The 24,115-nt window shown below is 39.5% G+C and overlaps 1 protein-coding gene across 5 annotated transcripts in view; it reads right to left on the bottom strand.

Moving 5' to 3' along the window:
- The window catches only part of frmpd3 (FERM and PDZ domain containing 3), a 92,620-nt gene that overhangs the window by 28,777 nt on the left and 39,728 nt on the right, over window positions 1-24,115 (bottom strand). For 4 of the 5 annotated variants that reach the window (XM_023265731.3, XM_035946183.2, XM_035946177.2 and 1 more), the window contains exon 2: window positions 17,165-17,260. The exons of the other annotated variant lie outside the window; for it this stretch is intronic. The gene's annotated coding sequence lies outside the window, so the exon portion shown is untranslated. The remainder of the gene's footprint in view (window positions 1-17,164; window positions 17,261-24,115) is intronic. 5 annotated transcript variants of the gene reach the window in all.

Here is a 24,115-nt window from a genome sequence, read left to right on the forward strand (position 1 = left end):
TGACAGTTTCTGTGGGTCGCTGAGCAAGATCTTCCTTAATAAAGGGCAGACGAGGTTAAGAAATGCACCTCATCCATGTAATAGCTTGTTACGACCTTCTTCTACTTCCCTGGCCGTAAATAAAACGTTCATAGAGGGCAAAGGGCAGACTTTAATGTCCGGACACTGTGGTGCTATTCATGCGGTTATGTGTGACTCCTGAAATAAATATTAAGGAAAACATGACTGTTCTAGCTAATGAAAGTCAAAAACAATGTAGGCTTTTTTTTACTATTATCATTCATCTGCATTGGACTCTACTATATAATATTCAGTCATCTTCCCAGCTTCTGAGTACATCGTATACTATAAACAATGAACTAGGCCATTTGCTGTTGTTATTATTATTATTATTACTGGTCATTCCATCTACATATTTAACATAAAACTTAGGCTTTAGCATGTCTTTTTGTGTGGCCGGGAGCGTTTTACATACCTGTGATACACTACCCAAGGCTATATTCCCTGTACAGTATGAGCTGAATTTAATTTCCTGCAGAAAGGAAAGGCTCGGGGAGGTGGAACCAGCCAAGTGAGGAGCTGCATCTCCATAACACTAAGATTTGGTGAGCATAGAACCAATCTCTTTAACCTTCCCTTTGAATCTACTTTTATGAAAGTGTGCACCTGCTGGTTTGCTGAGGGCCAATTTCTTGCAGTATATATGGGAGGCAGTAATATAAAAAATACCCCAACATTCTTACAAGTAATACAATAAAATATATACCAAATAATGCAAACTGTGCAGAATTACTGAAAAAATAAGTTTAATAGTATCATTGCACACTGACCCCTCTCTGCTCTACATTCCCCCCCAACAGTTCTATTTAATGCATTTAATATCTAACTGCATTATGTCTGAGTGAAACAGCAGCAGTGGAGAACTAGTTCAAAAAGTAAATGAAGTTGCAAGGCACTAAAACGGAAAACAAAAATAAATCAAATGAAACACGTGCACAGAAGTAAGCAGTGAAGAATAATTCCTCAGTGAAAAAGCAATGCAGAGAAGCGATCAGCCATCATATTCCAATAAGCTTCTTTAGATTGGGAGTAGTTGCAGTTTCCCTGGCTGGTTATTCTGAATCTATGTTCTCAGATTGGGGAAGTTCCACTTGACTACATTTGATTCATCATTCAGGAGCTGAAAGGCGAAAACATGCACGCATAGCATTATTCTCATCTCAAAGTTTACCAAGCTGCCTGTTCAGGACTCTCAATGTGTACTGTACAGACTGTATGTCTGCTTCGGGTTTCATTCCTGATCTATTTCCTGTTATTTACCCAACCTAACCTTTCAAGACGTATAAATACTGTAAATAAGACAGCAGTCTTAAGTGTTAGCAGTGAAACCAAGCTACAGCAAAAAGCTAATACTCCTGACCTTTGCAAAATCAATTCCACACTTCTTCCTGTTTTTTTTTCAGAGGGCTATAAATGAGACCATTAGCCAACAGCTGGCTTTGACTATAACTCTGGTCCTGCAGCCTGTAGCCACTTCCACCATCCAGTCGCCCACAGCTGAAAACTGAGAGGCAGAGTAGCAGTGACAGCAGCAGAGCGGCTCTGTCTCTTTGCTGTCACCCTTCAGTGAAGCACACAGTTCTCAGCAGCTCGGCTGACAGTGAAACGACACAGAGAGACACTCTTTCCTTAGGAAATACAGCATGGCTGCCTCCCCCCTCCTCCCATTGCTGCCACCCATGAGATATCACCTACACCCCTCTGGTGACTACCAATAACCTGGTCTTCTCTCTTCTCTCTGCAGTGTGCAGCTCATTTTCCATACGCTCGGCAGCTTGTATTCATTTCAAAGCGTAAACAAATCTTACACACACTTCCACAAACCCTCTCTCTGTAATTCATGCATTCTTATTAACTGCTTATAAAGTGGTGTCACCAGCTCCTCTGTTCATTTCCACACAGCAACATAAGAAGCTGCATAGAATATATTAATTAGCTTGTCTGTGAGGCGCTTCTCTGTTGTTTCCAGCAGCTTTTTAGCCACAAGAGTGGTTGTGTTTAGTGACATAACAATGTGATTCCACCTGTTCTGAAGACTATACCTCACGTAGTAAAATGATAAATGTGTTCCTGTAACCTCAGCTGTTGGTTTCGTCTGTCAGAAGGCTCAGGTTGATTTGTAAGCCAGCCTCCCTGCTGTGTGGTTCTGTCTGATCTTGGGGTTTCTGTAACAGTTTTCCCCTTCTGTCTCTCATCACTGCCTGATCTACTGCTGGTATGTTTTAGTGGGTGTGCAGAGAATACCAAGTGGCTGCAGCATCAGGGTGTGTAATTATGTGGCCTGCTGTGCTCCTGCTGCCTGCTCACTTGGGTTCATCTAGGCCTCACTCCTCTCCTGCTTCAAGCTTTGGCCGAAGTCCAGCAGCTGTTGCATAGCTTTTGTTTTCTCTGGCATTTTCTAATGCGTCAAAGTTTCAGATTTTTCAATATATCAAACAACTGACACAAATGGTGTTTTATATATCATGATATGCTCCAGCAATGATATTCAGACATACATTGTCTTCATAATGCACCATAACTGCAGGGTTACATATATCTACTCAATTCAGCTCAATTTAGTTTTATATATATGGTGCCGATTCACTATAAGTCACATCGCATTGTAAGGTCAAACCCTACAATGTTATATCATAGAGAAAAATGCAAAGAACTGCTTTTTCTTCACAGGAAGAAACCTTCCACAGAACCAAGCGCAGGGAGGGCAGCCGTTTTCATCAACCCTTCTACAGTAATATCTCCAGCAGTATTCCACTTCAATGCATATTTTAATGCAACTTTGGTAAACAATATATAAAACATTGTGTAATCTATTTGGTAGCTATGTCACGCCAGTAGCTATCTGCCGCATCTTAACAGTGAAAACATGCTCATTTTTCCATTTTAGCTAAAATATACAGTCTGAAGACTATCTACTACCAACTCAGAATAAATTATTTTTTATTAAAGGAGCCCTACCAGTTATGTTCCCATCACACACCTGCAATTAATGTTTGTTTGATTAAAAAATTCCCGTTAGTGTATTTTAATTCGCTTTCCCTTCCGACATCTTTTCTGTTAAGCATAAATGACATTTATCGGTTAGGTTTAAGCTACCCAGCTGGATAACATCAGTGATAGATTGTGTTCTTGGTTCAAGAATCAACATCTTTGACATGAAACTAAATGAATTAATGTTTTCAGAATTTAATTGATTTTCCTGACCTTAACCAAGTGATTAAAGAACATAATGTGAATTTTCACCCCAAAAGCACGAACATGACATTGATCAGAATGATTCCATTATTTTCTGATGGATAACACTGCTGACCACGGTGCGTGTCCAACGGTATTCTGACATTTAGAGGAATTTACAATGTTTGTAATTTTTCTTTAGAGGATATTTGTGAAAAGGTTAACTGTACTGTGTTATGTGATACTAGTGATCATACTGGGACTTGAGTAGAAGGTTATGAACGTGGCACAACATATTAGAGGACATGGGAAAGTTAATACATTTTTTGGTGTGCGTTGTACATTCCAGTGTATTCTGTACTGTAGTGTGCTTAGCAGCTTTATGGGCTTTCTGTATTTTAACACATAACCAAAGAACAGAATCCAGGCAACAATTCCTCCATAACATTTTTTTTCCAGTGCAAATTACTTTAATTAATTTGAATAGGAATTAATTTAGAAGACTGGGGTCTAGTGACCTCTAATCATTTAGGGAGCTGCAATCAGACAAAATTATATTATAGTGAAACTGTGCAGAAACACCCATGAAAATCCAAAAAATAAATGCAGAAATGAATAAAAATAATCAGAATGTGAAGCAACTGAGAGCTCATCTCCAATCTCTGCTGACATGGTGAGAACAGATCTTTGTCATGCTCCTACATACGTCATGGGACTTGCTTGAATATTATTCTGTAGTTCTTTGGGACTCCTTGAAACCAAGAAGATGCATCTGAAGGGGCTTATTTGGATTAGAGTGATCGATAGTAAAGAAAAAATTCTCAGCTTTTATATTTTATAGTTTCTAACACATGTTAAATTTTAATTAACGCCATCCAACATCAAACCTGTCTAGAGAAGTATAATCTTATTTTCCCTTCAACCCAGTTTCTTATACTTCAATTTATTTCCACCGATAAAGTCTTCACATATAAGTATGCCAACTCCTGCTCAAGTTGGACAAAACAAGGAAACAAACACTGAGCCATCAAAGCTGCTTAATGAAGAAGATTGTATCTGCTCTGGAAGATTTTAATCTTTTGTCTTTGATTTGTAAAGATGGTCCAGGGACTCTGTGACTCTCCATAATATGCTGTCTGCTGCTCTCACCCTCACTGTGGAGGAAATTAATGTATGCTTCATTGCTCTTAGTGCTTTAATCCATTTAATGCACCCTGGGCAAAGGAAGGGAGAGAGGAATATGCAGCTTGCTGTGGTGCACACATCTAAAAGAGCTTGACTATTGCATTGAAGCAGAACCGCTGACTGCATGCAATTCGTGTTGCGGTTGTCATTGTCATGTGTAATTTAGTTGCAAGTATTAGTCAGGGTGTTCAATATTTGAAAAAAATGGTTGCTTCATATTGGACAAAGAATAAATAAGCAGGCTCAGTGAATTTTTTTTAGTGCTAAGCTACTGCTTTCAGTCAACAAGACGCTGTCCTGCTGGAGCCATGGAATATTAACCATTTCACCATTAAATATTTGCTTATTGTTTTCAAAATGGCACAGTTTTTCCCTCTCGATATTGACTTTAGAGGCATTCAGTCAGAACAATTAAGAGAGAAGGTGCAGTCTTTAGAAGCCAGAATCTCCTATCATTTCCTTTAGACTCTTATAAATTGTATAAATCCACTTAAACTCAGCTCCTCCATTCCTGCATGGTCTAAACTCTGAATTCATTTTATAGAGTGTACATGGTGGAAAATGCACCTGTGGAAGGATGTTTATTTCAGTGGTAAGTGTAGGTGGCCCATGGAGTGATGGCTCCGCCATGATTTGGGATGAATCAGACTGCAACTGTGCACTTTTATCCTTGTTAATGGGGTGCAATCAATGAGGTAGCTCAGTATCAGCAACCACGGAGTGATAACTGAGTATGAGGGGGGAAGGAACCACATGACAATCGATGTGAATGTGGAGATAATCAACAAGATTGCAGGTAATGCTCTGCGTGGTCTGTCATACCGAGCCTTTTGCAGGACCATTTGAAGGGATCAATCCCTGTTATGTAACCGGTACTACGCTGCACCTCCAGTGCATTTGGGAACACTTGTGTCATGATGGTAAAGGCGAGAATAGGAGAAAGATGCATCTATTTGTGTCATAGATAACAAGCATAGTCTCTTTTGTGTAAGCTTGTCACTTTGTAGTGAGTTTAGCTGGTCTTTGACTGTAATATTATTTTTCCTTTCTTCTTCTTTGGCTACAGGCTCTGAAACGTATTATTTTCTACAACAACAAAAGCAAAAATGTCCATCCAACATTTTATCGAGTATTTTACCTTGTTGTGTCGGTGGTGGACTTGCAGAATTGAATGTCCCTCGGTGTTGAGTGGTTAGCGGTGGCTGCTCTCTCTCTGAGGCCCTGGCCCTGTCTTAGCTAATTGTCACAGCTCCTCTGCTCTCCCCTCCTTTCCACCACTGTGATAGCCTGTGCTCAGCCATGTGTGTACAGTTTGTGAAAGCAAACTTGATTGCAGAGTAGTAGTGTTATGACAGGGGTGCTGAGAGGTTTGTGCAGTGTTTGTTCATGTGTGGGGGTGAGGAGTGAAGTAGAAACATAGAAATATATGCATGGAATACAGTTAAAAGTTAATTAGATTCTGCGGTTGGTGTTAGGCATGTAACCGTATGCTCGAGACTTTTTCTGAAAAAATAAACATAACGTCTGATTGCAGATAGATTATATTCTAGATCCACCTGTGTTTTGTCACATAACTTCACTGGAAGTGTAATGTGGTGTCCTTGCTTCCATCTAACCTGGTGTGTTTTCTTCAAACTTATGAATTCACTGTATTTTTTTATCGTAATGCACTGCTGGTTTCCCCCATTCAATAGCTACAGAATTTCAATGAAATGAATTAAAAATGATGTAATGTCTCCCCTGTCATTTCATTTAAGTCACAATGATCAGATTACACTGAAGAATGACTGAGGATGGCTTCTGTGAACATCCCAGCCAGTTAGACTGGTCATTCATTCATTCTTTTTTGAAACCAGTGCAACATCTAGATGTTTTTGGCATACTGCAGACTGGTTTGTCTTTTTTTTCTTTTTTTTTTTGCATGGCACTTACTGGATACAACATTTCTGCCAAATCAGCCATAGTTTGATGTGAAGTAATGTAGAAGTTGTTGTGTTCACCAATGCTGATGAAAATCTATATGACTGGACATGTTCATGGATGAGTTGTTATATTAAAAAATGCCATGTTTTGTGTTATTTCATTCTCATGAAATAGCTGTAAATAACATTGGCTAACATTGTTATGATCCCTGCTTCAGCCTCTGCCATTCTTCCTCCTTTTCCCTCTTTTTCCTTCTTCCTCCCATTGTTCCTCATCTGTTTGTTTTGACCTGTCTCTCTGGCTCCCTCTGTCTGTCACCTCTCCCTCATGTCTCTCTCTCTCTCCCTGTCTCTCGCCCTCCTGCTCTCCCTGCTTCACCTGCCTACATTCTGCTACCTGCTGATTACTCAATGAGTGTCAGCTGCAGTAATCAGCTCACTCTGGACACCTGTTCTCACTCACCTCTTGCAATATAAAGCTCAGCTCATTCAGTCACACCTTGCTGGATCATAAAGACTCCCATCCCCAGTTTTGGACTTTGTTTTCCCCCCCTGGACTACCCCACATGGACTCTGATCATCTCCCTGATTCTCCCCAGCCTTACTTCAGTCTCCAGCCTGTTTGTCCTGTCTCATCTCTGTCTGCCCTGGATTCCCTCGGCCTGTTTTCCCCCTCTGTGTTCAGTTTCCCCCATCTTGTGAGTACCCCTCCTGAGCTTGGTTTTGTTGGTTCAGTTTGGTTTTGTTGGTTCAGTTTAGTTTTATAGACTTCCGTTTTTTGTATTTGTAGTGTTGATTTGTAGAGTGTAGAGTATTTTGGGTTTTTTTTCTGTCCCCTTAGTTCAGTTCTCGATTTATGTATTGGTTTAGTTATCTGGTTAAATGAAACTCCTTCATTTATTCACTTGGCTTGGGTTCTCCAGCTCCCCCTGTAACAAGCATACTGTTAATTGCCACATCTACTGTAGCTAAAGCCATTTCAGCAAATTCAGTAGTGTTAACCATGGTCAAAACAATTTTACTAAAATAGTGATAAATGAGCAAAACGAAAAGAATCATAGCATTGTGTTTTTATGCCTCCGCTAACCTGTCAAGTTAAAGTTCACATCCATGCCTGTCCAGACTTCTGGATAGCAAATGAATTCTTCGGTTACATCCACATATTTGTTTTGTGAGGTCATAATGAAATTTGACCACCAAAATCTAACATCTGTGCCAAGTTGGAGAAGTTCCCTCCAGGTGTTTAAATGTCGTGTTTCCGGGACAGATGGATGACCGGATAGATGGTGAAAGTAAATGCCTCTGATCTTGACTGTTGTCAGCACAGAGGTATAAAAACAACAGAGTGGCTAGCTAACTAGTTCACCTTCTTCTTCTTCTCTCCTCTGCATGTTATGATGTTTCATTCAGAGGTCACTGTGTTTCCCTACAGGTGACCAAAAACAAGTGCAGCATTACATTGAACAAAATCACAGATTTCTCTAGGTTTTGAACACTTCTGGAAACATTTGGGATAATCTTAGTGTGCTATATAGAACAACACATATAAAATTGGGTCCTGTTTTTAAGCCTTTTAATGCAGAAATGGTCAGTATTCTAGCTTTTAGATAAATAACAGCCACGCTTTGTTATGCAGGGAACATTTCCAGGCTTCTTTCTGCTACTCTGTTGCCGGCAAAAACCAAACACGGCACAAATAATGGCTAGAAAGACAGATTATGTGTTTATGAGCCATTCTAGGTAATAAGAACTGGTTCTACAGAAAGGACAAAAGATATTTACAGGTACCATTTTTTTTAGAGCGCATAAAAGAAACCGTGCTGGAGACATATGATCAGAGCTGGCAGGCTCATTATTGCCCAGGTAAAACAAGCTGAAAGGCGTGTAACTGTCCTGACAGAAGCGAACCTGTCAGCAGGACCACTGCTGCTTTTTGTTCCACAGTGACAAATGTACTGAGGCTTGCAGGGTTCAGACAAAATTATTTGCTTTATGTGGCTAGAAGCAGCTTTTTCCTCAAAGCTTCACCTTTCCTGATCAAAACAACAACGAAGGAAAAGCCAGAATTTTTTTCTGTAATGTAGGGCGAACGTTTATAATTGGCTAGAAAGTCTGCACACCACACTTTCCTCATTACATTTTTTTTTCTGTTTTTGTGACAATATGAGGCAGTCCACATGCCATCAGCTTGTGCACTCAGTCAGGAGACAGGTGCTGAGTGCTGATATGTTATCATCAAGCTACCTCCTTTTGGCACATCACGCAGATGCACACATAAAACATCACACATTCTTCAGTGTGATACAGGAAAAATAGAGGGGGGGGGGGGGGGAGAGGAGGCTCTAGAGTCTGTTTACCTGTTTTGAAAAAGCAACTCTTCTGTGTTTTGACAGCTGATGCAATGCACAAGATTTTATTTTGACTCAGATTAAGTGCTAAATTTGATCTTTACCAGCATCGCTGGGATTGGAAGGAATGACCTGCAGCTGGTATCTTATTAAGAGAATGGCCAATTGCTGCATTATTCTAACTACATTTCTGCATTTCACTTAAAAGCCATAACCAAGAGGAAGGACTGGAATGATAGCCAGAAGCTCTGAGGTGACATTTAAGATTTTAAGATGAGAGCTGTGTGTACTTAATTAAGAAATAGCAGGGGACACCAGCCGCTCTCGTCTTCACTGTTCCCTAGGAAAGCTTATTTCATGCTCCAGAAAGCCTTTACATCACACACATACACAGGCATGTGTGGGTGTGCGACTGTTTGTCTGTGTGAGAGAAGTACACAGTGTAACAGAATAATGAATCACAGACAGCAAGTCTTTAAGCATGTAGATGTATGCAAGCAGATTCTGTATGCAAATAGTTCTATGTGCAGATACATTAAGCCCCGTTATGCTATCAGGCATTCTCCGGATATTACATTGAAATTGTAAAATGTTTCATCACTTTTACTTTTATTAGAGTTCTTGTAGAAACACACATGTTTGTATTTGTATTATTGGCACAATGCATTCCTCAAAAAACCCGACCCTGAGCCTAAAGTCAAGTCGAACACCTGTTGGTGTGTCAGAAAGTGAGACTGGACCAACAATCCTCTCTCTGAAGGTCTACAAACTGTTCCTCACAAAGATCCAGGTACAAATACCACAAATAATGCATCTACTAGTGTTTGATGCATAAATCTAAAGCAGATTCTGGACAACAAATTTTAATTTTAATTATCAATTCATCTGCATGCTGTTTCTTTGTTTAATTGGTTAAATGTATTTTCTAAAATGCTCAAAAGAAAAGAGCCCAAATTTGCATTTTCAAATTGCTTGTCTGTTACAGTAACAGTCCAACATACAAACTTTGTGATCGATAAAGTCATAATTTCTCAATCCGCAATGTTGTGGCAGATCAATTGATTCATACAACTCAGTCAATTAATTATATAAAAACACTTTTACTCATCTCTTTTTAATGCATTAATGTATGTAGGGCACAACTAATGGGGATCCTAATAAACACGTAAATTCCACAAATGACCAGCACACAGTGGCTAAACAGAGTATTTTCATGTAATCCCATCTGGTTCTTAAATACCTGTAGACTCAGTGGGTTGTGGTTTACATATTCCTGAGGTCAGTAGTCACCATAGCAACGTGGAGCAAGGAGCAAAGAACTGTGTCTTCAGTGCAGTGTGAAGTGTAAGCCTCGGGGATGAGGAATGTAGAGAGATTATGAGTAAGATGATTCACTGTACAGACCCCCAAGACTACATCATCATCGTCCTCTGAACACTCGCCGGCTCTTTAACGGAGGCTAGTTCTCTTAGCTGCACTGTCATTCATTCAAAATGTACACTAGCAAGACAAAAGCCTGTGTGGCTGATCATACCTGGAGGCTTCCGTCAGTCTGTCCACTGGATGTCATCAAATAGTGTTCTACTCGGGCCATTTATTGCAGTGATTCGGGATTTCTGCACAGCTTGTACACATTTCATTGTATTTATCTATTCTCAAACTGAAAACTAAATACGAAGGTGATTACTGCTCCTCTCCTTTTATCAAAGCACCTTCTACATGCATGTGTTTCTGCATTAATGCAGCTCTACGTCTAATGTTGAAGCTTCTTTGCATTCTGCTGCAAACCTTTCTGGGATTCATTTTTTCCCACCTGTCTTCACTCATATGAATGTGTTTACGTTGATGTTCATGTGGCTGTGCTTCCCTGCTGTCAAGCCGCCGATTTCAGAGGAGTTACATAAAATGGAGACACCTGAAGCATTTGGCAGGTCTAAATGCCATGCAGTGCTAAATGATGCTGCATCTGATTTTACAGACACTTTCCTCAAATTACTGAATCAAGAAAAGCAGAGAAATGGTGCATTTAGATGCTGTTTTTGTGTTTGCATGCTGTCATATGATTAAAGATGACCAGTCAGGTCAAGTTTATTCAACATTAAATCTTATGAGTTAAAACTCATTTTATTGGCTCGCAGCAGTGAAAGGATCTGGTGTGCCTACAGCCTTTTAATGAATTTAAGGCTAGGGTTTCCAAAAATGCTGCATGCCAAATTAAATTATTGAACCAACATGGATAGAGAAGTTTGTTAAAACAGAGTTTCATTTCATAGTGGTCATACCTTCATAGTTCACTCTGTGGGTCTTTAAAACCAAGATACAGCTAAGAAGCTTACAAAAGAATATGTTTCTCTACATCTCTACAATACTGCGTATTTCTCCTGCTCGTTGGACTGTTTGATATGACTTCTTGTACTTTGAGAAGAGGTCTGACATATTTTGAGATTTTTCTGAATATGTGTGTTCAGGTTCTCATATATCATTAAATTGCATGAAATTGTAATTCCTCCTTTAAGAATCAATAACGTTTTCCTTTAGACTCGCCAGTTAAAGGGGAAATCCACCAATTTCACGCTTTAAACCTTTTTAAATTTAGTGGACTGCACTACTTCATATGTGAAAAAGTTGTAAAAAGCCTTTTGTGGCTCCAGATGAAGCTGATCACGCAACTCAGTTCACATCGCTTGAGTCAGCGTCGGTTGAGAGTGAAAACTACAAGTCTGGAATTAAAAAACAAAAAAAAAAAAAAAAAGAAAATGGAAGTGAGGTGTTGGACAGAATTGAGCTCACCATTTATTTTATTGTGCTGAAGTCCATAAGCCTGAATGTGAAATGAGCTGAGGGTTGACTTCCCTCGAGGCTAACTCTCCCAGAGTGCCAAATGCTGGTACTTGGGCAGTACTTGTTGGCAGTACTCACTATATACCCCACCAATCAGCCAGCATTGATTATGCCATTCAAATGCATTGTTCTGCTGAGAAACCTTTGGTCACTTTGACTCATACCACCTTAACAGACCCAGAACACCTCATCAGGGCAACAGAACTGCCCAAACACAGCAGCTTCCCCCAAACACTGGAGGAACACGACCATAGAGCCCAAAGCTTTGACCCACCTCGGAACTCCCCAGATCTTAATCTGATCAAGCATTCGCCCTGCAACTCACAATGCCAACGTCCCACCACCAGACACTACAGGAACCACCTAGAGATGTTCTAGCAGCATGAGGGGAACCTCCACAATAATAGGCAGCTTAGTGTTACAGCTGTGGCTTTATTTATATAGCACTGTTCAGACAAATAAAATGCAATACTAAGTGATTTAAAGATAACAGAAATAAAGATGAAATAAATCGGTACAAACTACCCTCCACATCTACCACCATTCCCACCAAATAAAGGACTCTGAGCAACTCAGTAAACACTATCCTGTATAACATGTTCAATAAGGAAACACCAGATAAAATGAAATAAAATAAGACAGTTGAATAAATAAAAGGAAATAAAATGTTTTTTTAAAATAGAAATAGAAGTTGAAAATTATAATAACAGAATAAGAAATTATAAAAATGAAGTAATCAACTGCACATTAAATAGACTAAAATATGTAAATAAGTGAATAAATAAAGAAATCATTAAATGATTAAAAAAAATCTATCAAATCAATCAACAGCCTGACTAAAATGGTCAGATCTTGAGTTTGCCTTTAAAAATATTAACTCTGCTGCCCTCAGGTCTTCTGGGAGGCTGTTCCAGTCTAATGCAACAATCCAACAGTCTGGAGCTTAATCAATGCTTTTATTTATTTCAAAGTAGATTTAATATTAGATTGCATTACATGTTCATGTTATTTCAGCGCCACAATTCAACGTAATTTGCCCTGCATGACAGCATTCAGGAGCTGTTGAGAATGAATTTGCTGATGGCTGCCACTTTTCTCTCGTCACTCATAATCACCTTATAAAGAAGATTTTGGCATGGCTTCTGCTGAGGACACAATTTCAGAAAATTCTCATTTGCACCCTTTTCAACATCAGTAACTCGTGATACTGTTGAGTTTTTATTGCAGAGCTGCTCCGCTGGTGTGAACAGAGTAGTTAGAACTCCTCAGTGTCTGATGTGGCTGTTGCATCACTCTGAGAAACAAAGAAAATGGTGTTACGCAACCCGTGCTACATGCAGTCAGACACAAAACTTTATTATTTTAGCCTTCAGTCTTGCATTGTTTATGAGTGTGGTACTACTTTACAACCAAATAACACTAAAACAAGTGTCAGATGCACAGTGCCGCACGTATTCTTCAGTTCTGACCATAATAATGAAGAGATTTTGCTGTGACTATGACGTCTCTGTTTTTCTCTCCCCGGGGCTGAAGGGCCACCAGCGCTTTGTTACTGAACGCATTAAAATAAAAGACAATATTTGTGACAAAAATTAACTGAAGTGGTAGAAAAAGCAGGTAAACTGTAAAAACAATTGTAGAGACGATGTAATACAAATCAATTATGTCCCTTTTCGGAGTTACTCATTATTTGTCAAATGTCATTTTTTGTTAATCCATTATCTCTATGCCTTTAGGTCTTTTGCATCTATTTCTGTATCAGTCACATCTTTAGTGTGAAACGTGGATGTCAAGATGAAACTCTCAGAATACATAATAACTTCATCAGTGGTCCTTCTCTGTGATTAATTGGAGTGCTGTGTCACCCAGTGTTGTGACAGAAGACGAGTACCGTGTTGATGAGTCTGGAGACGATGATCACACCCACTGCTGTACACTTGTGAGACACACACACGAGTAAGCAGCGTCATCACACACACGCTGCCTTATCTAAGCATGCAGATCCTGCTGGTATCACAAACGATTTCTCAAAAAGACCTGGCCTGCATTCAGTCAGCCTCGCAAAAACAAAGGACGGTCTACCTGTGATGGACCGATTGTAATTTCACAGTTCTGCCCACTTTGATAAACTAAAGCGATCTCTGCGTCAGTGTTTACTGCAGTTTTACTTCTCCTTCTTCTTTCACTGTGATTGGCATAAGCCCAACCATGTTAGCACCCCAGAGAGGTTGGCATCTCTCTATCTAAACAGGAGGAGGAAAGACATCTGAGGGGCCTCGTAGCCTCTCAGCTCAAGGGCCCAGAGATAAGAAAATCCCCTGTGTTTGATGGATGCTGTAAGCTCACCATCAAGGAACAGTCAACTTCAGGGATCAGGAGGAAAAAAAACAAGTTGTATCCACAGTGTACACAAAAGTGAGAGATGGAGTAGTTGAAGAAAGTGAGAATAAATAGTAAAGCTGAGTGCAGGAGATGCACAGAGAGGGCAGGGATGAAGTGAGACAGGGGTCACAGTATCTGGATCAGAATAAGCTACCGGAGGCTGGTTTTGAACTGGTAAATGCTGCCCACTTGGAAACCCAGTCAGCCTTTGATGAGTTCATCTGACTGATGCGGCTCTAACAACTTTGAACAGTGCGTCTGCAGCCAGTACAGTAATGCAGCAGTGCTTGGCTTATCAGATGGAGAGATCTCTACAATGTAACCTCAAATGGCAGACTGTTATTTAATCAATTTTATCAATACGACCACTGAATTGGGTCAGCTTCCACAGCAATAATGTAGCAAAAGAGAAAATGAGGCCTCTTAACCAGAGAGCATTGGAGTTTGAGGCCGGGAGTCAATGTTAAATGGCAGCTTCTCTGTATCAAAGTACATTTATCTTTGATGAAAACCTTTGGAAAGGTTTTGACAGAGGCTACAGTCTCCGAGCAGGTCTCTAACCTGCCTGTAGGTGGTTCAAAGGTTCATTGACTTTATCGGGGCCTCATTAGTCTCTGTTAGTTTCTAATGTTGCCATATCTTAGAGGGATTTTTGCAAATAAATCCCACATTTATCCCATAATCATTATCAGCCTATAAATCATTTAGGAAGAAATGAGATCCAAAAAGTGTAGAATAAGATCCTAATAACTTCCAGCTAAGCCACATTTGCATGGTCTTAGGTGTCTGTGGAGCATTTCTGATTATGTAACTCACTTTTGGCTCTTTCAGACAGAATGCGACAATGTCATTGCTGCACCCTGAAACCCAAATAATTAGGTTCAGATTAGGTGACGTTTGACCATTGCGTGCTGTAGCAATACTATAAATGTGCATCTGAATTCCTTGAATTATATGGTGCAAGTATGCAAATGTAATGTGACCTTGGGAGAAAAGCCTGATTTTGGAAAGAAGTAAGAAATGCTAGGTGGGTTCTGTAGCTTCTTGTAGGTAGGCAGTACATGTAAACATAGCTTAGGGTTGTTCGTTCCCCCTCATTAGCTCTGCAGACCTACTAACATTTCTTAAGGTAATGAGGGAAAGAGGTCCGATTTCCTTACAAAATATTGTATTGACTTAGTGATTTAGTTTTCAAAGCTCCGCCTCCAGTGCGAATCCTCCCAGCAGTGTCTGAAACAGCCAATTATAAAAACCTGATCTGTCAGTCCCAACCATTCTTTTCCACCAGCATGCATTCACACACAAACAGATCATTAAAGGCCCAACAATAGATTTAATAGGAATCTTCCAGCAAAAGTATCACCAAGCTTTCTTTCTCTCTTTCTCTCTTTCTCTCCTTCCTTCCTTCCTTCCTTCCCTGAAACACCAAGTCCTTGGTGGCTTTCTACATAGTTTGCTCAAGTTTCTGTGAAGTGGTGAAGGACACTGGCTTTCCTCCTCCAGCAGTAACACAGAGATATATAGGAGTGATTTGGAGGATGCAATGTGAAGCTAGAGGGAAATGTCAAATGTGTTTACTTCTCATTTAAATGAAAGGTATTGGCCATGCTAGCGGCAGTCTGTCTGCTATTCAGTCCACCTTGTGGGCGCAGGTTAAAATGTCTCAGCTATTTTCAGTGAAATCTTATACAGACGAAAATGACTTTACATCTGTAAAACTCAACGCCTTTGTGTTTAATGAGAAAGGTTTCCTTGCTAACGAAGATGCTAAACATATTAAACTGATACCTGCAAAACATCAGTATTATGAGCATGATAGCACAGGGACAGTAGGACTTTGCTAAAAGCACCTCTGTGCCTAAGTGAAGCCTCAGTGCTATCATGGATGTAGGCTTTTACACCTGTGGTGAAATAATTACTAAATTTAGTCTGTTGGTAAGGTGAAAAGTACTGACTATACTGGAAATGAAATGAACTCAGCTGATGGATAAAATGACAAATGTTGCATTTTCAAAGCAAATGTTCTGTTTTTGACACATCATGACCGCGAGTTCACAATTCCAACATCTCCCCAAAGATGCGGTAAATATCAGCTCAGCACATTAGCCGCTGTCAGCTGCGGAAGACATACAGGGAAAAATCTTCATTTCTCTGCTGCTGACCCATATTGAAGAATAACATGAGACAATCTGTGGCAGTGAATCAGCACAGAGGAGGTCCTAACAAGTAGAAGGATCCACCTCTCTAAGACAGTGGGCCCATGAGTTGATTATAATCCTGATGCGTTGTGGGGATAAACAACATGTTTGTGAACATTGTGTTTCATATGCTAATCATGGAAAGCTTCCAACTGGGGATGAGTATTTCATTTTTGCAAACAAGAGTGTTTGTTACACTGTGCTGTGTTAATAAGAATGAAGAAGAATGGATGCTTAAAAAACTGTTTATCTGAAGTCATAGAGTAAGATATTTTATAATAATGTGAAAAACAGTAATAACTCTAATGGTGTTTGAATTGCACATACAGTACGCTTCTACATAATTGCTTATGACTGCAGCAAATTTGATTACGGTATTGACTGCAGACGTTTTACTCTGCAGCATTATTACAGTCCCTCACTGCTAGAGCAATAGCCACTGGCTGATGTACCTGGCTATAACAGAGAACTCCCCCCACCGTGCATCAGTTCTCTGCTCGCTGGCATGGAATCAATGCCGAATTGCAGAGGTGAGCAAAAGCTGCAGAAGACCGGCACACACAAACAGAAGCTGCTGGTTGTGCACGTGACGCCACCTTTTACTGCAATATCGTAACAACAGAGGATTCCCACCAAGACAGAGTTCGTAACCTCTGACATACACGCTTAAGAAATTGGAGAATAAAGCACCAGGAATAATTCTGCATGACTCATTTTAAATGGTTTATTATAGCGTGATCAGTCAGTGAGAAAGAGGTTATGCATTTAAGCAAAATTTAACTGTATAGCTTTTGCCTGTGGCTCACTGATGGAGGATTTAACATTTTATCCTTCTAAGATTAGGTCTTATATGCTTATTAGGTCAAACTGAGAGGGAAGCAGTTAGAAATCTTTCCTAATGCGATTCATGTTCTAATAGTCGAGTAGCTTTGAATTGGGTTTTCTTTTCTGCTATATAAACAGTTTCACATTGTGAGATTAACATCAGGATTCCTCACAAACCATGTGCTGTTTTTAAATTTAGAGAGAATGGAAGGTAGAAAGTTTTACTTACTGTCTCTGAATGCTGACTGGTGGACAGGAGGTCCTTTTTTATAGCAGGGATCTGCCACAAACACACACATAAGCAACAGGACTGTGATGTGTGCACCTGTGGAGAGAGACAAAAGCAAAGAAAGCCTCAATGCCTGTCATAGTCAGAAGATGCTGAATAACCCACAGTTTTCTACATGAAAGGGTTGTTTGTTACCGGACTGAAACAAGAAGTCCAGCCACATGTAAAGCAAGACCCGGCGTGTAATGCTGTAGTACAGTGAGACATTTTTATGTCCGTGGGTGAGTGAAATGACACTCGGTTGCTGTCTTGCTGAGACTGGTTCCTAAGACGCATAGGTTTAGTTTCATCTGCCTGCAGTAATAACGCGTGACACGCTGATGCAGCCAGTAAATGACCATGAAAAAACAATCTATGGAAGTCTGTTAACGACATCTGCATAATGGTGTACAACAGAACAGATGAAAGGTGTGCTGCTAACATCGCTGTGTGTTCGGAGGGTTGACAGTGACAGGTGGGATGTTCAGATTCTTCACATTTGAAACGGTACAGGAAAATAATGGAAATGAAAAGTGAGAGGACCAAAAGTGACATCAGCTACAAAGAAACCCAGTGTATTCAGTGATGTCACTGTTCGTCTCATCCATGTACTATAGACCTGAACATGATTTAATTTGTCACCATTGCTCAGCAGTGCCAGATTCAGTTGGTGACTTAGAAATAGTCCGGAAACTGAAAGTAAAATCTGATGTTAAAAAATCTTTGTGAAAGTCACATTCACAGCTTGCTATTTGTGATGCTTCTGTTCGTACTTTAATCTTTTATATTGTAATAATAGCAATTTAAATAGTGCTTTGTTTCACGCTCTTTTAATTAATTTACTAAGAACACAACAAACACAGTTGTATGATTTGATTATAGTGAAATTAAATGGTGTTTGACTAAACATTAGGATTTCTGTCTTGCTTCAAAAGCCAATAAACTAACAACTAATTATAGATGTGCACATTCAGCTGTCAGAACTGCTTTTACAAGATTAAATCTCCAATAATGCTTCAAGCTTTCATGACTCATTGTGTTTTCTTTTACATAGGTTTGATGTAATTATGGATAAGATCAAAAGAACACTTCCTAATAAGACGTTTTGACCCTTCCTTGGATAACTCAGGTCATTACACTGTTTGTATACTTTCGTGGTTAAAAGTAATTTCTTCAAACGCTCCTCCATGTTATTAAGGGGCACGAAAAACCATAATCCGTGTGCTTGACCCTTGTTCTCAAAGACTTTTGTAGTCTGGGAACAGATTAATGTCAGGACCTCAACACGTTTCATGATTTGATTGTCCTTCGTGGTGCTGATTAGCTGCCTGCCTGAAGACTTTTCAACATCACAGAATCAACCTCATCTACCTTTGCAGTGCTCTTCAACAATCAAGCAGTGTAATTGTTGGAATATGACATTTTGTATCATATAGCTCTCTTGTAGGCTTTGCATGTTTGTTTGGAACCACTAAAAATTTATATTGCAAGAGCCTTGTCATTAAATGGATGCCATAATTCCATCAGTTTAAGTTTTGCATCAATCCTCCATTACCATGTTGTCACTGTTTCCCAGTTAATCTTAGTGTTGACATCAAAACGCTTCATGTTTTTTTTAATACCAGAATGAAAATCAAAACCAATACAAGAATGTGTGCCCAAAATGTCCTTTTTACTTAATGCTACACCATCAAATGAGTGCTTTCCTCTTTTTTTTGTTCCTGCAGAGCAAAGTAACGCTAAGCAGATTTTTGTATTGTTTGTGACCTTTTCCCGTACAAGCATGCAAGCCCTCTGCAGGTCACGAGCATGGAGGTGATGGAGTGCACAACCCAGGCCATATATTTTCTTTAAATCTATTTATTAACAACTATAAAAAGATGACCTTACGGAACTTCATGAGTCTTAAAAAAAGTTCTGTAAAACAGTCGGCTGGAGGTCTGACCTCCCGCTAACCTCCGAGCAGTCGAATTACTACTCAGTGACTAATGCAGATTTCCTTATGCCACATTTTTACCATGAGTAACAGCTGTAGTTGGAGATGTGTGTAGCGGCCTACGAATGATATCTGAATGGGAAGAACGATCTGTTGCACGGTTAAGGCTTTAACTGCATTTCACAGAAATATGATTGCGTTTGGTAGTAAAGTACAACATTTTTTTCCCAAAGCAGATGCAACTTACCCGTAGTAGTAACTTAACTTTAGCACCACTTGAAAATAAGTGGAGTAGGATTGCCTTCAAAAACAGATCTTAGACATACCTGGCATAGTTTCTTTATTTGGAAGGCAACGTAAAGACTTCTTTGCTCATGAATAACCAACAATAGCACACTTTCCTACTCCATGACCAGGCTGCAAAGCAAACTCTGACTACAGAAGTTACCAAAGCACTTGGTATAAGGGTGGGATTATTCACATGCTTCATACCATATTTGATTTAATTTTGCAGTGTAATGTAGAAATAGGTACAAATACAACGGCATGAGGTAAGAACTTGAAAATTTTAACTCTAAATCAGATTTTTTAAACTTTTTCCGTCATATCCATGTGCCCATTTCTTCATTTCCTCATTTCTCTCCTGACTACTTTTGATGGCCTGTTGCTGCATTTGTGGCATCAGTAGGACTGAGTAACATGTCAGCTGTCAGCTTGTGTGCGGGAATGTGCATTTCCAAACAGCGACCCATAGTGCGACTGCTTGTCAAAACTCCACACGGTATCTTTAAGCTGTGCTCACTTACTGGAAGTGACTCATTCTCTTTAGATACTAGTGTTTCACTCGTGTGTTATCATTATTTCACAAGCTCTTGTTGTTGCCAATTCTAGTTTGGTTTGGGTATTCTGTTTTTCTGTTCCGTGTGACCCTCTTCATTCATATTGCTGCGTGTTTGTTTGTGTGAGTTGGAGTATGCTGATGAGTTTGTCTGCAGTATGTGGGTCTGTTACCTAATGCCTCGGGTGGCAGCTGGCATCCACACTGACCCCTGCATTGGTGATAAATCTGATCAGTGACAAATTTTCTATCCATATCCAGACATTTTAAGTGTTCCTATTGTGTATTATTATTATTATTATTATACTGACTTGGCTGTGGAAGGAGGAAGCATCACATTAGTTGGGTGTCATGATGTAATATTAAACTCATTAATGACATTCTAGTCACTGACCATGCCCTAATTGAATATTTCATCACACTTTTCTAAAGACAGACAGACTGAAATACGCCACCTATGTTGAACACCGTGTTAGAGTTTTAATGGACACAAGAACATCCACACTGATTTCATAATTCACTTCATAAATGATATATTTCAAAGACTGGCTGCCTGTAGCTTTGATTGCAGGTCGCAGAGAGAGATGAAGACAGCATTGGAATCCAAAATAAGATTCAGATCTTACATAAATGCAGGAGGATATGATTAACACCAACAGACACAGTGACGGTTCCTGTACTAGTGCAGGTAAACATGTCATTTCGTTGCACCACATCAGAGTCTTAAACCGCTGTGGACACTTAAAGCAAATCTGTTTGTCCGGAGACACTGTAGGTATTTTCTTTTTAAGCTACAAGCATCAAAAGGGCACTTCCACAATGCAGAAGTGGACAAAAGAATGGACAGAGTGTGTAGAAATACTGGAAAAAAGGGAATGACATCTCAGAGATTTGTGAGCATTTGAATACATTGCTGACTTCTCACCATGCACAGATTTTCACTGAGTCATTCTGTAATCCACAGTTCAAGCAGAGCAGACAGAGTAAAAAAGGCTGAGGAAAAACATCAGAAGTAAAATTTGTAGAAGTCTATTTAAAGATCCTGTTTTTAAAGTCTTAAATGAGCAAAATCAACTAGTGCACTCATGACTGACATATAATCTTTTTGGCTTATTTGATGAACTTGTTGGCAAACAGTTGCTTATTTTCTCATCCAGCAGATGCTGAGCAACATTAGAATTCATTTAGAGTCTTATTCCTGGCCAGCTTACAAATTTTACTCAAATATTCACTCTCCTTTACCTTTGGATTTGATCTCTGTCAACTCCTGAGGGAAATTTGGGGCACTTTAGCTGCCGAAGTCAGCTAAAGTGCTGTTTGGTGCTGAGAAAAGGTGTGGAGTTGGTTTTTAGAGTTTTTGTTTTTGTGAAAACAGCTCCCTGCTGTGACCAAAAATGACACTGGGAGATGTGTGAAGCTGAATCATAACAGTGGAGTTGCAGGCTGGACAGCTGAACAATGAACTGAAACGTACTCTAAAGCTGTGTGAAAGCGGCTGACACCTTTCAGATGGTACATTGTTTTCATAGCATCATATGACACATTTGCTGCTGCAAAAATATTGATTAGTGCCACTGGAACGTGTGGAGTAAAGAAGGCCAAGGTTTATCATTTATTAGTTTCATCAAGAATGTGAAAGTCAAAACTGTAACAGAAATTCTTGTGAGAAAATGGAAACGGGTTGATGACACTGATTCATGCAAGAAAACTCAGGAAAAACAAAAACACACATATCCAGCAGGTGTTAACAGACTACCAGCTCAATTGTGCAGAATCAGAGATGTCATGATAGAGCCAAACAGTACACTTGGCATCCCAGCTCTGAATTTCCTCTATCAGCAGGGTGTACAGTCGTGAGCAAAAGTTGACATACACTTGCAAAGATTACGGATAACATGGCATTCTTGAGTTTCCAGTGACTCCTATAATTCTTAATTCTCTATGATGGCATCCTTGAAAAAAGTTTGTGTTTGTCACAAAAGTCGATCATGCATTTTGGTTCTTTTCTTCCAGAATTACGACAAAATTTGAAGAGGCCTTGCCACTAAGAAAACTTGATCAACACCACTTTCTACTTCACCAACACTGATAATTCAAGTTGCTGTGTGTAATTTCACAATTTTGTCATATTTCTAATAGCCTGTAAGAAATCTATAAAGAACCAAATTGCCACATTTATACATTTTTTGTGCAATAGATGTGTGGTTTCAATAATTCCATCATAGAAAATTCAGAATTATAGGAGTCATTGGAAACACAACACTCCCAAGATACACCAATCAAGCATGACATTATGAGCACCTGCCTAATACTGCATAGGTAACCAGTATGTAGTCAAAAATGCTCTGAACCATTGAGCAGAAACGAAAGGACCTCTCAGGGTTTCCTATGAGGTCTGGACCAGGACGTTGGCAGTGGATCCTTTGGGTTCTCTGGGTTGTGTAGTGGGACCTTTTTGTGAATCAAACTTGTTCCACTGCATCCTGTTGATGCGTGATCAAAATGGAGTCAAGGTAGTTTGGAGGTCAGATCAACATCTTGGGCGATTGTCGTGTTCCTCGACATGTTCCTGATTGTTTGATGTTTTTGCGATGTGGTTGGGTGCATTTGCCTGCAGGGGTAGGCCAGTGACATTTAGGATTGCTGTTTGCATGAGGGAGTGTGTTTGTTCTGGGACAATGTTTATTTGGGTGTCTAAGTCTCATCAACACGGATGCCAAAGTCCAAGGTTTTCCTGTGATTTACTTCATCTGCCAGTGGTCATAATGCTGTGACTGATCGGTGTACACATGGTCTTTACAAATGTATGTAAACCTTTGTTCACAACTCTATATTACATCTCACAGAGCTCATCACATGCCCAACCAAGGTTATTGTTCATTCCTATGACTCCAAGGCGCTGACTGTAGAAGATGAACAGTTGCTGCCTTTAGAAGCACTGCTCTGGCAGCTTATCTTGTGAAAGGTCATTGATGGAACCAGAGTTTGGCCCTCGGTCCAGAGCAGTGGTAGCAGAAATCCCCTCATAAGAGCTAACGGACAGGCTAACATATATGTAGCTCTACATCAGCGCTGTTTTTTTTCACACCTTCAATATTTCAAGAACAATGGCAAACCTTTTCTGTTTTTATTTGACCAAATTTTCATTAAGAAATTATCCTTATGACTTGTGCCTTCTGTCTCATATTGATGTAATTTAGCACCACATCTATGAGACTGTGTTATCCAGAGGAAATAATCAATCACATGGTCAGTATGGAATAATTGGATATTCAGTCAATCAGGTCCGCAGAGCTTTACTCAAATACACAGGAATCAGTGACCATTATGTTGGAGTCCATGCCGACACCAAGCTCTTTATCTAATGAACATGCAGCCTTTAAAGGTTAATGATGAATTACATTGAATTCCTGCTCCTGGTTTTGGTAATATGTGCGACACACAAGACTGAAGTTTAAGCCTATAGGCATAACAATAAAAACTGTATTTTCTGGTTTGGGTAACTGATGGATATTAAAGTTTAGGCTTAAGAACTGGAAGAGATTTCTGTCTGCTTATAAATGATAGTATGATTCATGATAACTGGAGACAGATTTGAGACTTTATTAGTCCAATAAAATATTTTGGTAAAAGGTTCTTTTCCTTCTACATCTCAGGACATTGATTTCCTGCATAGACAGTCTTCACTTGTAGGCATTTTTTGGGCTCTGAAGAAAGTAATTTTTAATAAAAAAGGTCAGAATACTTTACAAATATTATTTAAAAAATAATGATTGTATATTAAAAATAGATGATTAGTAATTAAATGTTTATTTTCATGAAAAATGAGACCTCAAAGGTAACTAAAAGCAAAGCGAAAGCAATTGGTTTTTATAACGCTTCCAGCATTCAGCTTGAAGGAGTGAACGACCTCTACGGAAAGTCGACTTTAACTGAGTCTTTTTATTGTTCGCACATTCCACACAGCCTCCGGAGCACTAACGTTTCATCTTCATCATTTGGTCCTGTTCTTGAACAGCTCTGACAGTTTTCTTTGTTGCCGTGCTGCTTTTGCCTTCTGAGGAGGCACTTTCTTATATCAGGTGAATTGTAATTTGTTTCAGGTTCAGTCGACTGATTGTTGAAAGTCTTGCCAGTT

The sequence above is a fragment of the Amphiprion ocellaris genome, chromosome 13 (assembly GCF_022539595.1).
Source record: "Amphiprion ocellaris isolate individual 3 ecotype Okinawa chromosome 13, ASM2253959v1, whole genome shotgun sequence".
In the NCBI taxonomy this organism is placed as follows: Eukaryota; Metazoa; Chordata; class Actinopteri; family Pomacentridae; genus Amphiprion; species Amphiprion ocellaris.